At 42.6% G+C, this 12,596-nt stretch overlaps 1 protein-coding gene across 3 annotated transcripts in view; it reads left to right on the forward strand.

The window, feature by feature from the left end:
- Positions 1 to 3,059: 3,059 nt before the first annotated feature.
- Positions 3,060 to 12,596, forward strand: part of CDC42SE2 (CDC42 small effector 2) — an 82,063-nt gene continuing 72,526 nt past the window's right edge. The window contains exons 1-2 of one of the 3 annotated variants that reach the window (XM_021530395.3): positions 3,060 to 3,297; positions 4,073 to 4,129. The gene's annotated coding sequence lies outside the window, so the exon portion shown is untranslated. Of the gene's footprint in view, positions 3,298 to 3,497; positions 3,621 to 3,858; positions 3,950 to 4,072; positions 4,130 to 12,596 lie in introns of those variants that run through there. The other 2 variants (XM_077790031.1, XM_077790030.1) reach the window with 2 other exon arrangements.

The following is a 12,596-nucleotide window of genomic DNA, read 5'->3' on the forward strand; positions in this document are numbered from 1 at the left end:
ATTGTAAATTGTAAAGGCACCATGACTGCACTTCTGAGGAGCTAACCATAATAAAGCAGAACAAAAACTATTGGCCAGAGCACATTTGTCCAACACAGTTCAGTCTTCTGAAGGCTTGCATTCACTTGCAAGCATGGCTGGCTCTGTACACAGTTCATTCTCACACACACCATGATTAGTACTTTGTTAGCAACAATGGCACCTGAATACATACCACTGCTGCCAGAAAAAGCCTGACACTTGGCATATGCTTTCACAAGGCATGTGAATATTCTGACTCTGCTGCTAGACCTGGCCTGAAGGGGCTGGCAACTTACAGGTTTATGCTGCTGGTTACACAAAAAGTGTCACTTTGGGCACACCAGTGTGGGTCTGTGTCTGCTGAGACACATGACAGTGGAGAGGCCTGAAACTCTGAACTGGTACCAGAAGCACCTAACACAGATGTGGATGCACTTGACATACCTCTGTTCCTTAGAGAGGAATTGCTGTGGGGAACAGCTCAAACTGTGTGTTATCAAAGTGCTTGATGAAAATGTCACAACTCTTTAGAATATAATGGTACTACTAATGTCGGCAGTCTTTCAGGATATCATTACTGTGATAGCAGTTTTGGCCAAAGATTTTCATGATGTTTCTGCAATTCACCTGCTCCTGCATGGAATGTAACCAATGAAAACTGGAAGTTCTTACATCACATACCTCAAATGTACAATATTGAAACAACACATTGCATGGTGTTCCACTTATTGGTTCATATGCTTACGAAATCAGATAGTCCTGCTGATATATGCTTATTCTCAACACTTCCATGTAAGTACACATTATTTTCTGCACAAATTCAACAAAATTTATTTTAGCATGTATTTTTCAACATTGCTTTGCTCCTTCTTACAATATTTTTCCTGAGAAACAGAGCTTGGGAAAGAAAATGAACTTGTGGTTTTAAACTAACTGGATCTGCACCAAAATTCTGGATTAAATTTCTGGTTTTACCACATACTATATATATATGACCTGAGGCAAGGTATACTGTCTCCTTATTTCTCATCTTGAAAGCAGGGATAATAATAGTTTCTCTACATAACAGGATTCTTGTGAAGTAAAATCCATGAACAGTAACGATAATCTTCAGCAGAATAGAAATAACAGTTGCAGCTGTTCTTTGCAGGTATAAAATGAGGCCAAGTGCCATGTCCTGCATTTGGGTCTCAGCAAACCCCTGCAGCACTACAGGCTGGGGGAGACAGATGCTTGGCAAAAAAGGGCTTGGGGGTGCTCATTGCAGGCGGGCTCAGTGTGAGCCACTGTGTGCCCAGGTGGCCAAAAAGGCCAATGGCATCTCGGCCTGAACCAAGAACAGTGTGGCCAGCAGGACGAGGGGCGTGATCATCCTCCTGTACTTGGGGTTGCTGAGGCTGCAGCTCAAGTCTGATTCTAACACACTCACTTTAAAGAGGACATTGAGGTGCTGGAGGAAAGGGCAACAAGGCTCATGAAAGTCTAGAGAACATGTCTTATGAGGAGTTGCTGAGGTAGCTGGGTTTGTTTAGTCACAAGAAGGGAAGGCTCAAGGGAGACCTCATTGCTCTCCACAGCTCCCTGAAAGGAGGCTGTAGTGAGGTGGGGGTTGGTCTGTTCTACTGTGACTGCAGTGAGAGAATCAGAGGAAATGGCTTTCAGCTGAGGCAGGAAAATCAGATTAGATATTAGAATTTTTTTTCACTGTTAGGGCATGTCAGGCATTGGAATAGTTTATCCTGGGAGATGGTAGAGTCACTATCTCTGGAGGTGTTTAAGAGGTATCTGGATTCAGTGCTGGATGATGCTGGTTAGTGCTTCAAGGGTTACGATGTTAGTGCTGGGCTGATGGTTGTACTTGGCAATCCTGGAGGTCTCTTCCAACCTTTATGATTCTAGGGTTCTAAATAAGGGTGTTCTAAGGGTGTTCCTCTACTAAACACACACAGCAAAAACACCATCTGCAGGGCCCTGAGCTGAAAGTGGTTTTCAGTGACTGGCTCTTGAATGGAAGATCAGTGTTAGGGCATGCCTGATGGAGGCACTGCTCACACTATGTCCTTCTGAAGGCAAATTAGACATAAGTATACTGGTGGGCACAAAGCCCTCTCAGAAAAATATCCAAAATGGTAAAAACACAGCCTGGAGAAATAATAAACCATAAACATGTAGACAATTAAAAAAAAATTATCTGGCACATTTTTCCGTTCAGCTCATGCCACCGAACCACAGATGATGTGCAAAACCAGGAAAAGTCGTGCACAGGAGAGATGGCAACCTAAGTCTCTCTGTAAAGAACCAACACGGTGTCACGGGGTATACCTTCCAGCCATACTTCTGCACCTAGCAAGGAATACCTGATATTGCATGTTCATCGTGTTTCCATTTCGAGTCATGCTTGCCACCTTCAGCATTTTCCCCTTATTTTTTACTTTTAAAACACATCGTATGATCTGTTGAAACGGAGCGGAGATAGCTCTTGTGACCATACCTATTTTGAACCACCAAACCAGCTACAGGTGTGGAGCACCCCTGACTCGCCACCTCTCTGTCGGCAACTGAAGCGGCTGCCGGGGGAAGGGGGGATGTAGGACGCTGAAATTTTACCGACACGCAGAGCGGGCTTGCTGCTGTCGACAGCTGGGGGTCAGAAGAAAGAACCCCTTCTCATTTTCCTGTCCGACAGCTTTCGTGACCTGCTTTCCGCTACTCCTTAAGGCCGCGGCGATGCCAGCACATTCCGGCTAGAGCAGTCAGCGCTGCGGTGGGAGCGGGCCGGGCAGGGAGCGCTGCGGCACTGGCGGAGGCGGCGGAGGAGGAGCGGGCGGCACCGCGATAGCGCTGACGGGCAGCGGCAGCCGCTCTTTGTCCCCTCCCCTCCCCGGCGCGCCCAGCCCCGCCGGCAGCGCGGAGGGGAGCGGGCCGGCCCGGGGATTCCCTCCCCGCGCCGCCGAGGTCGCCATCTTCACCCCCGAGCTCGCCCCGGACGCCGCCGGCCGGGCGCCCGGGGAGCCGCCGGGAGCCTGCGCCGCGCCCGCCCGCTGCATGTGACCGGCGGGCGGCAGCGGCCTCCTCCGCGGATCTCGGCTGCGTCCTCCTCCTCCTCCTCCGCGGATCTCGGCTGCGTCCTCCTCCGCGGATCTCGGCTGCGTCCTCCTCCTCCGCGGATCTCGGCTGCGTCCTCCTCCGCCCCCAGCGCGGGGCGCCCGGCGGCGGGAGACGGAGGTGCCGGGGCGCGGCGGGCACACAAAGGAGCGGGCGCCGCCGTGGGCAGCGGTGAGTGGCGGGGCAGGGCTGCGCGGTCCCCGCGCTCGGCACACCCTGCCCCGTACCTGCCGCCGGGCCGGGCTGCGGCCACTCCCTTTCCCGGGGCCCCGCTGGGAGCGGCGGGGGTGGTGCTGCGCCGCCGGTGTTTCCCGCACCGCCGGCCCCACGGCCGGGCAGCTGCGAGCGAGGGCCGGTGCTGGGCGGGGCGGTGCGGGGGAGGCTCCGGCCGTGCCGCCTCGGGAGCGGGCAGTGCCGCGGGCGCGGCGGGTGATGCTCAGCCCTGATCCCCCGCTTGACGCTCGGACAAAGAGGAGCGACCAACTAATTTTGTGGTGGGTGATTAAAAAAAAAAAAAAAAAGAAGAGGGTTCGGGCTCCCTGGGTTTTGTCGGGTTTCTTTTGATGATTTGGTTTGTTTTGGGGGGTGGACTTTTTGGGTTCTTCGTAATGCCATGCGCCCCCGAGCGTGCGGGGGCAGGGCAGGTGCGGCGCGGGCCCGGGGCCGGGCTGTGCCCGCACAGGGCGCGGTGCCGCGGCGGGGATGCCGCGACGCCTCCGTCCCTCCCATCCGCGTCCCCGAGCGGCGTGCGGAGCCCGCGGGAGGAGAAAAGGCCCTCCCGGCCGGGGTGCAGCAGCAATGGCTCTGGTGCGCATCTAGAGAGGTAGCGCTTAACAGCTGTTGTTTGAAATGTGGCGCTTGTCTGCTGGGCTGAGCGTGCGGGTTTCGGTCAGTTGCTGCGTGCGTGGGACCCTGTGCGCTTACCAGAATTGTAACTCTTCCATAGGAGAACGTTCCAGAGGTCCTCTGACATTTAACTCTGAAGCTGGATATGCATTAAACTGTAAGTTTTCCAGTTTTGTTTCCGAACTTGGATTGGTAAATTATTATTTCATGTCCGCGAGATAAAAACTTGAGAAGTAATTTAAGTGAGACCTTAGGCAGAATTTTCCCATGCCTTTTTCGTAGATATGTCTCTCCTAGACTGCAATAACGGGTTAAAAAATAAAAAAGAAAATCTGGGAGAAAGTGATGCCTTAAGTGCTTGCTTTAAGTGTTAGTGTGATGGATCTTACTTAATCCTCCAGGGCTGGCAGTCACCTTTTAGACTTAAATCAGTGTATAGGAAATACTGCTAAGTGTAATACTAGTGTGTTTCCCTACATTTGATTGAAATAAATGAGGTTAGATGCTGCTTTCTCCTCACTCATAAGGCATATTTTGTCAAGTATTTTACTTAGGTGATCTGATTAATAGCAGCTCATTGAAGGTATATATATATATTTCTGAATTGCTTTTTACAGTGTTAAAATACTGATGCATTTTTGGAAGATGTAATTAAATATTAAATTTCTACTGTAATAATGGGATTTTTTGAAGGGTGAAAAGGACTATTGTAGATGAAATTGTAGTGATCAAGCAAATAACTACAACCACTAATGAAATTAGTAGCAGATCAAATAAGCAATGAGATAATTCACTGTACAAATTTAGTATATACATAAACTTCATTGTATGTCAATAGCTGTATCACTGCTCTTTTAAATTTGGGCTCTCCCATTACCTTGAGTGAGAAGCTGTAACCTGGATATAGCTGTCTGGGCATCTAAAGTGATTTTGCTAGCAAGGATTTCAATGTTCAAGACACTTCCTGATGAATTTTCTCTATATCTGGGCTGGAGTTGTATAGCTTACAAATTACATCACACAGTCCATATAGTGTTATATGGCACTTGTGCACCAGAGGAACAAAGAATTCAGAAGCTGTTATATATAGGCTGTACAGAAATATTACAGTTAAATTATCTTTTGTTCTGTTTTGCAAAAAAATAATTGTCAATTTACTTGTACTGTCGTATAACCATACAAAATAAATTTCTTTTGAAGCCTGCTAGTAATTCTGATGCTGTGAGTGTTTTGGTGGTTTGCTGTGCAGTCTGGTGGTCTATGGGAAGTATTGAGGACATGGTGGCTGATCACAATAGAGAAAAGACAGAAAGATTTCAAATATCCCATCAAGTAAAAAAAAAAAAATCTGAGTTGATTTAGAAACAGGAAAAGAAGATGAGAAATTGAGTATGTGTTCCAACTTTCTGTATATTTTACTGTACCTTTTTTAACCTGTATATCAGAGGTTTCATTGCAGTGATAAAATATTAACTCTAAAATGGTTTTAAAAAAATCAGATTATGTGCCATAGAGTTGTTACAGTAAACAAGAAGGATTAAATGTCTAATTTTGTCTCCTTGCCCAACAGTAGGAGAACTGGAGCTTTTCTAGGAGTAATGGTTGTTGGTGGTGAAATGGTGCTGATCAACAGTTGTTGATTGTCCACTGCAGAGGAGTCCATGTAACACCCATTAACTTGAGCAAACTTGAACAAACCCTTAAGATATTTGTGCCAGACCTTTTGACCCTGAGTTGGGGGTGAAGGGGCTTCTTTTTTGGCCTCTTGAGTTTCTCCTCACTAGAATTAAAGTGCACTACTAGAAAAATAGTGCATTTTTTCCTTTACACCACTGACAGGGGGAGCATACTTCATCCTGTGATACATCTTTGAGGTGGCAGTTTAATGAAGTTCAGGATTATTTTTTTTAACTATTAGGAATAGCACTGAGATACTTGCTCTGCTTAATGTGATTTATAGACCTACCTTTTAGGAATGAAGCATAATGTGGAATTAAATTATTCAGTAAAGAAAAAAAAGAACCCTGGTGTTGAAGTACTCCCTTGAGATACTGCTTCTGTTGAAATTTTTTTATTATTGTTACTTTATTTTCATTGAATTTAGCTTGACAAATTAAATGTAAACTTAGCATACCATACTGCTAAGGAAAATCTTGTGCCAGTCTGTTTTGCATGCTCTGTCGTGTTTCGTTTTAGCTCTGGACAGAAACCCACTGGGTTCTGGTCAGTGTCAGTGAGTGCTTAGATAGAATTCAAATGAGACTAATTTTCACTTTTGAGTGGTATAATTTGTCTTTTCAAATCAGTTTTCAGCAACTCAGTTGCAGCTCTTGACAGCCTGGATCCAGGTAGTGAATAGCAGTTTATCATATAATTCATTAGTGCAATATGTGTATTTCCTAGCTATGATTCTAGCAAGCGTTATAGACTTGCCTTATGTAAATACATGTAAACACTTATCTTTGGTCACCGCCTTACCCCTGGGTGTGTGTTTCTCGTTCTACGCCTCTGTGTGCGTGTAGATAGAGAAAGTGGATGAAGGCCAGTGTGGCCCCTGTTCCTTGTGCCATATTCATTAAAATGTGTTTGTTGCTACCGTAACTTTAATATTAGCCATCCTGTGCCTCCTAGTTTTAATACTGGCCTTGTATTGTGTAGTGATTAAAAAGAGTTTTAGAGGAACTTAGGGTGTTGTGAAAGTGTTCATCACTGTTTTCATGCTTTAAAAATGCTTTCTGAAGGACTGTAGACAATTGACTGCTGAAACATGAATGCCTGTCTCCCAACCCAGTTTTATCAGTGCTCAAAGTATATTTAGCTGGGTTGACATGAAGGAGTTATTTTTCTATTATAGCTGCTGTATTACTTTTGTGTTAAAAAGTACTGAAGCAAAGTGTATATCACTACACAAACAAATTATTTTATTTTTTGAATAGACTAGATGCAGATGCACTAGAAAAGCAGGCACATGGCGTTCTTTTCTGTTACCAAGCCTAGGAGGAAAATGAAGGAGAGAGGGGGAGGAGGAATGCTGCTCTGAAGGATGCTGATCTTGAGATGGGTGGATTGGATTAATTTTTCTTTAAAGAAAATCAGTTTATCTGAAGAGAGGCTTTTGAGTATTCACAGTCACTTAAAGGTTTCATGTTATTTTGATGAAGCAAGTCTGTCTTGCATGATGAGTGTCTCATGATGACAAATTCGAGGGAGAGGCATCCTGAAGCAATTTAACGTGGGTAAAAGAGCAATCAAACAGCTGCAGTGAACGTGTTTAAGTGGAGGCTTCACATAAAGGGCAGATTGAGCAGGAAGCTCAGCAGCGAGAAAGCTGCCTAAGAGTAGCAAAGTGAATGTAGGAAAATTAGGCTGGTGAGTGTCCTATGAGAGGGTCTTGGCTCAATGCCTGTTACATAGATGGGTAACTCTGCCTGAGGACTCGTGTGGTCTTTCTCAAATGGAATTTTTGTGTGTGCTCAGAAAGGAGCAGTAGTTTCTGTTGACTGCTTCACCTCAACAACAAGGGGAAGAGAGGGGTTGCCTTGTCTATATAGAAGGCAAAGGTAAGGGAGTGCAGACCTGCTTCAGAGCAGTCTTACATGTTCTTTGTCAGTGTCACATAACAGAACGGCTTAGGAAGGAGGTGTAAGAGGAAGATGTAAGGTGTAAATGAAATTCTTAGCAGGTTTAGCAGGCTTCTTCCTGAAACATAACTGAAATATATTAATCTTCTCTTCTAATTTATTTAGTTTTCTGTCCAGTCAGATTTGCAATTTTTTTTGTCAGATGTCAGAGGGAGAGTTGCTGGTGTGACTCTCAGGGATGTCTTGTGCAGGGCTAGGAGTAGGACTTGATTATCCTTGGGGGCCCCTTCCAACTCAGCATATTCTGTGATTCTGTGGTACCTTCTGTCTGCATGTGTATTAGTGCATGAGTGGTGCATGGGAGAAAGCTAAGTGCTGATAATTGCACTGCCTGAAGAGCTAGGAGCTGCTACACAGCTTGCTTCTGTGTTATGGCTAAACTATATTCAACAAACAACTGAAATGGATCTCGTGCAATGTGAGTTGCGTCCAATAGTTTACTTATTTTGCTGATGTTGAAAGTAGGGATCCTCTTATAGGCTGGCATCTAGTCATGTCAAAGGCCTATTGAATTGCAGTTGCCTGTGCCCTTGATCTGATACCATAGTTACTATGAAAGTTACCTCAGTTCTTCACTGGACAGAATTTGAATCCTTTCCCCACCATACATAAATTGTAACAGAAGTGTGCTGGCCTGTGATGAGGTTTGTTTGCATTGTATAAAACAGTGCCTCTGTGTTGGGGAAGAGGTACTGGAGGAGAAATTACAGTTCATCTTTATAGAAAAAGAGAAACTTTGGTCTAAACAGTAATGCTGGGAGAGAAGTGCACATGGAGATGACCTCTCTGATCTGGTAACTTTTCACAGCTAAACAGTTAAAATGCTTTGAGTTGCACTTTAGGCAAGCAGGGATAAAATATTTTAAGTATCTCTATCAATTTAGGCCAAAAGAGAGAGCTTTTTTTTTATCAGTATATGAGCAGTACAAGGGCAAAACTCTGCATGAGCCAAGTAACTGATTACAGACTGCATGGTTTGCTGGGTATTTTGGTATCTTGTACTTTTTTATAAATCGCTGTACAACTCAACCTCTTTTTTTCTAACTGTATGGGCCTTGAACTTTATCAGTTATTACGAAGAGTTCAAAAATGTTTCCTTACAAAAACTTCCTTTTCACAGAATAGAACGTCCATTGCCACCAAAACCTCCCCAGTTAAAATCCCAATTGTCCTCATAAAAAAAATAAATGTGTACCTTCAGACTGAAGTTTATGAATTCTGTCTTAAATTTAGTACCTTTTTTGTCTTAAAGTTCTAGCTTATCTTTGTATGGGCTTGATATACTTTTCCCATGCTTAATTTTTGGAATGGGACCTTAAATAATCTTTTTTGTACTCATTCACTGAATTTGGAGACCAACTGTTTAAATCTCTTGCAAAAATAGGGCTTTTCTAATTTGCAGCTGGCTTCCTTGTCAAAACAGTCATGCTGCTTAGTACTGAAATATTATATGCAGAAAGTGTCTTGTTACATTTATTGGTTGCTTTTATCTTACAGCTCATATTCAATAAGTCTTGTACTGTCTGATAACACTTCTTTTAATTGGCCCCATGTGATGCAGCTATTAGCAGCAAACACCAGTCGCTAGAGGAATTCCACCTACTCCTTTAAAGCTTCCTGAGAACAATTTTTCACTTGAGCTCAACTACCTATTTCTTCTTTTAACCCTTCAAGTGAATGGTATCTTTGTATATTTGCACTGAAGTTCTTTTCTAGTAAACTGAGTTTTATAAGCTTTGTTCTGCCTTGATACAGTTAAAAAAACCTAAAATTGATGTGAGAATGTAGTTTCAAGTTAAGTAGTTCTGTTCACTTGAACTGCATAAACAGATTTTGAGATACAGTAGAAGCTGTTTCCTTCAGCCAAAATTAAATATAAATATTTCAGAAATAGGACTTTACCTATTTTATTTGGTGTAGACATGTTCAAAAAGTCAGTGTACAGTGGACTGGAAGAAAGGCTTAAAATGTGTATTTTAAGTAACATCTAGTTTTTAAGGGGAGGAAAAATAGAGCAGGGAGTAGTCTTCACCAAATAACACCAAAGTGTTATTTTTGGTATTTCATGCACTCCTCGCTCATCTGATTTTTTTGGTTTTGTCTTCAAGCATATGTGAGGAATTACCTTTTCAGAGGTAATAGAAAACTAAGCTTTGATGCATTCTGTTATTTTATTTCTTTTTGGCTGGTTGATGGTTTTGTCCTATCAAAAATTCATCTTGCACAAATGTTTAGATGATGTGCTCGCAGTAGGAGCATGTCACTGGTTACAGTCAGGGTTTGCTACCCTTGCTTGTAATCAAGTCTGTCCTTCAGTGTTGAAATAGGGACTTTTTTTAAAGGATAAATCTAGGTGTGTTCAGCTCTGCTATTTCTTATAATTACACCTTGTTTTCCTAAGCTGCCTTCTAAATGGCCAGTTCTTGGGTACTCTTTAAAAATCTTGGTTCAACTTGAGACTGCAATGAGGTGAATTTGAAGAGGCAGTATGTCAGTACAGACAGTTTCACATGTGGATCATCCTCTAGAGTCTACTGTATCCAAGCTTCCTCTAAGCTTTTCCTGTAGAAGAACCTCTAAATCCCCGCACTGGCGCCTTGACTTTCCATGAATGATTGTTAAGTGGCACTTACACTTAGCAGAAGCCTTTCCTGGAAAGTCAGCAGGAGTGGTGACTCCTTTCAGCTCTAAAGCATTGCAGGTCAAACCCAAGCTATGATTAAATTAGTGGTGAAGCTTTCCCTGAGATCCTGAATTCATTGCAATTTAAAGTCTGCAGAGGAAGTTAGCTGCATCTCTGCAAGAATGCATTTGCAAGAGTGATACTGGCCATCAACCAGCAGTTAACAGTTATGGTGGAGTCTTAATTCTTACATTTCTTCAGTAGAATTGCAGGTAATTGTATCCAGAGGTGCTTACAGACCAAAGTGTGAGCATTATCGGTTTATATACAGAAAAATACAGATGCTGGAGGTTGTGGTGGATTAAATTTTTAACGTATTTATTATTTGGTTGGGGCACCTTTGCTCCCAGTCCTTTGTCCTCTCTGTTGTCAGGATATATATGTATTCATAGTTAGATGATCCTTATTTCTTAGGATTATTTTATTATTATTTAGTTCAATTAAAAATTGTGATAGATAAAAGGAGACTGCATCAAGAGTGATCCCACTTGGGAGAAACTCACAGCAGGCACAGACCTCTGATAGTCCAAAGAAGTGTGCATTTTAGTGAAATAGTATGTAAATTAGGAATTCCATTAAAGAAAATACATTGTTCTGAAAGTGATGCTTCCACAGATTAGATAGGTACTCAAATATTCACGGAGGTAATGGGTGTTTCTAGATTATGCTTTTAATGCTGTATATATGCTAATTCGCTTTTAAAATTCTTAAACTTTTTCTTTCAAGGTCTTTTCTTTCAGAAAGTGTGATCTGAAAGCTTTGTTGCTTTGTTTCTACTGGTTGAGATCATATTCAAATATTTTTGTCAGTGTTCTTCTGTACAGACAATTTTATCAAACTATTTGTGACTTAATGTCTTTTAAAATGTAATTTAATTTGTGCTAGTATCTATTCAAAGATGCTGAGGTCAAATGCTGTACTGTTCTGAAGTCCCAGGCAGCAAATTTTGCAGATCACCATGGTAATGTGAGTGTGCGCATGTGGGAGGAAGGCTAAAGTTGGAATCTGCATTAACAGAATCTGTTAATATTACATATGCTCAGTGGCACTAGCACTGCTTGTTCTTTGACATGCGTGTTCTTTGACTGCATGTTCTTTGCTTAATTAAAAACAAAGTAATATAATGGAATTAAAAGCCCCTATTGTCTAATTTTTAATTTTTTTGTGTGCGTATGTGTGTTTCTGAAACAAATCTACTGAAATACTAAAATATGGGTAATTATGGAATCTTATTTATGTTCAGAAAATGGCATATGATGATCTTTTAAACTAGAAAAGAAGCTCCACAATTTCTTTGATCTCTCTCTGAGAGCTTACAGATAGACTTAAAAGTCATTGTGTTACAGCTAGAGATATCTGCCAAGAGCACTTGCTACTGATAGTGATTTCTCTCAAAGCACTGTGAATGTTTAAGGTGTTTGATTTTGGGTAAGCATATTTGGATTCTTTTGTACTTGCAGTTGTTTTCTCAGATATGGAATTAGTTCTGAAATATCACAATACTAGCTTAGGTTTTTTTAAATAAAGAACTGTGTTCTGCTCTGAATCTGATTCTTAATTGCCCTTAGTGCTGATTACAGATAAACTTATAAATGCCTATGAATTTGTAGGAAAAGTGGACAAGAGAAAAGTTAAAGCTGACTTTTCTTGTCTCTCTATTACTGTAGTCTAAATAAACTTGGAAAAATCGGAGACTTGGATGAAGAATGATTTATTTTCCCCATTGCTGTATTGATTGTCTCAAGCCTCAAAGTAGGAGAACAATGAAGTCTGTGAAGGATGTAGAGGGGAAGCCATACAAAGAGTAGCTGAGGTCACTCAGTTTGCTGAGCCTGGAGGAGACTGAGGAGAGGCAGACCTCATTGCAGTCTACAACTTCCTTGTGAGGGCAAGAGGAGTGGCACTGATCTCTATGACGGCCAGTGGCAGGACCCGAGGGAATGGCATGAAGCTGCTATGCTAGGAGAGGTTTAAGTTGGATATTAGGAAAAGAATTTTTACCCATAGTGTGTTTGTCCCTGGAAAAGGCTCCCTTAGGAAGTGGTCACAGCACCAATCCTGGCAGAGTCCAGAAGTGTTTGGATAATGCTCTTGGGCACATGGTGTGACTCTCTAGGCTGTCCTGTGCAGGACCAGGAGTGGGATGATGATCCTTGTGGTTCCCTTTCAGTTCAGGACATTATATGATTCTATGAAGTTTTAATTACTGGCAATAACTTACTGGCTTAAAAATACTGACCCACTGGTATTGAGAATTACAGGCATTGATATGGGTTCAAAATGCAGACCAAGTCATTATG

The sequence above is a fragment of the Lonchura striata genome, chromosome Z (assembly GCF_046129695.1).
Source record: "Lonchura striata isolate bLonStr1 chromosome Z, bLonStr1.mat, whole genome shotgun sequence".
Lineage (NCBI taxonomy): Eukaryota > Metazoa > Chordata > Aves > Passeriformes > Estrildidae > Lonchura > Lonchura striata.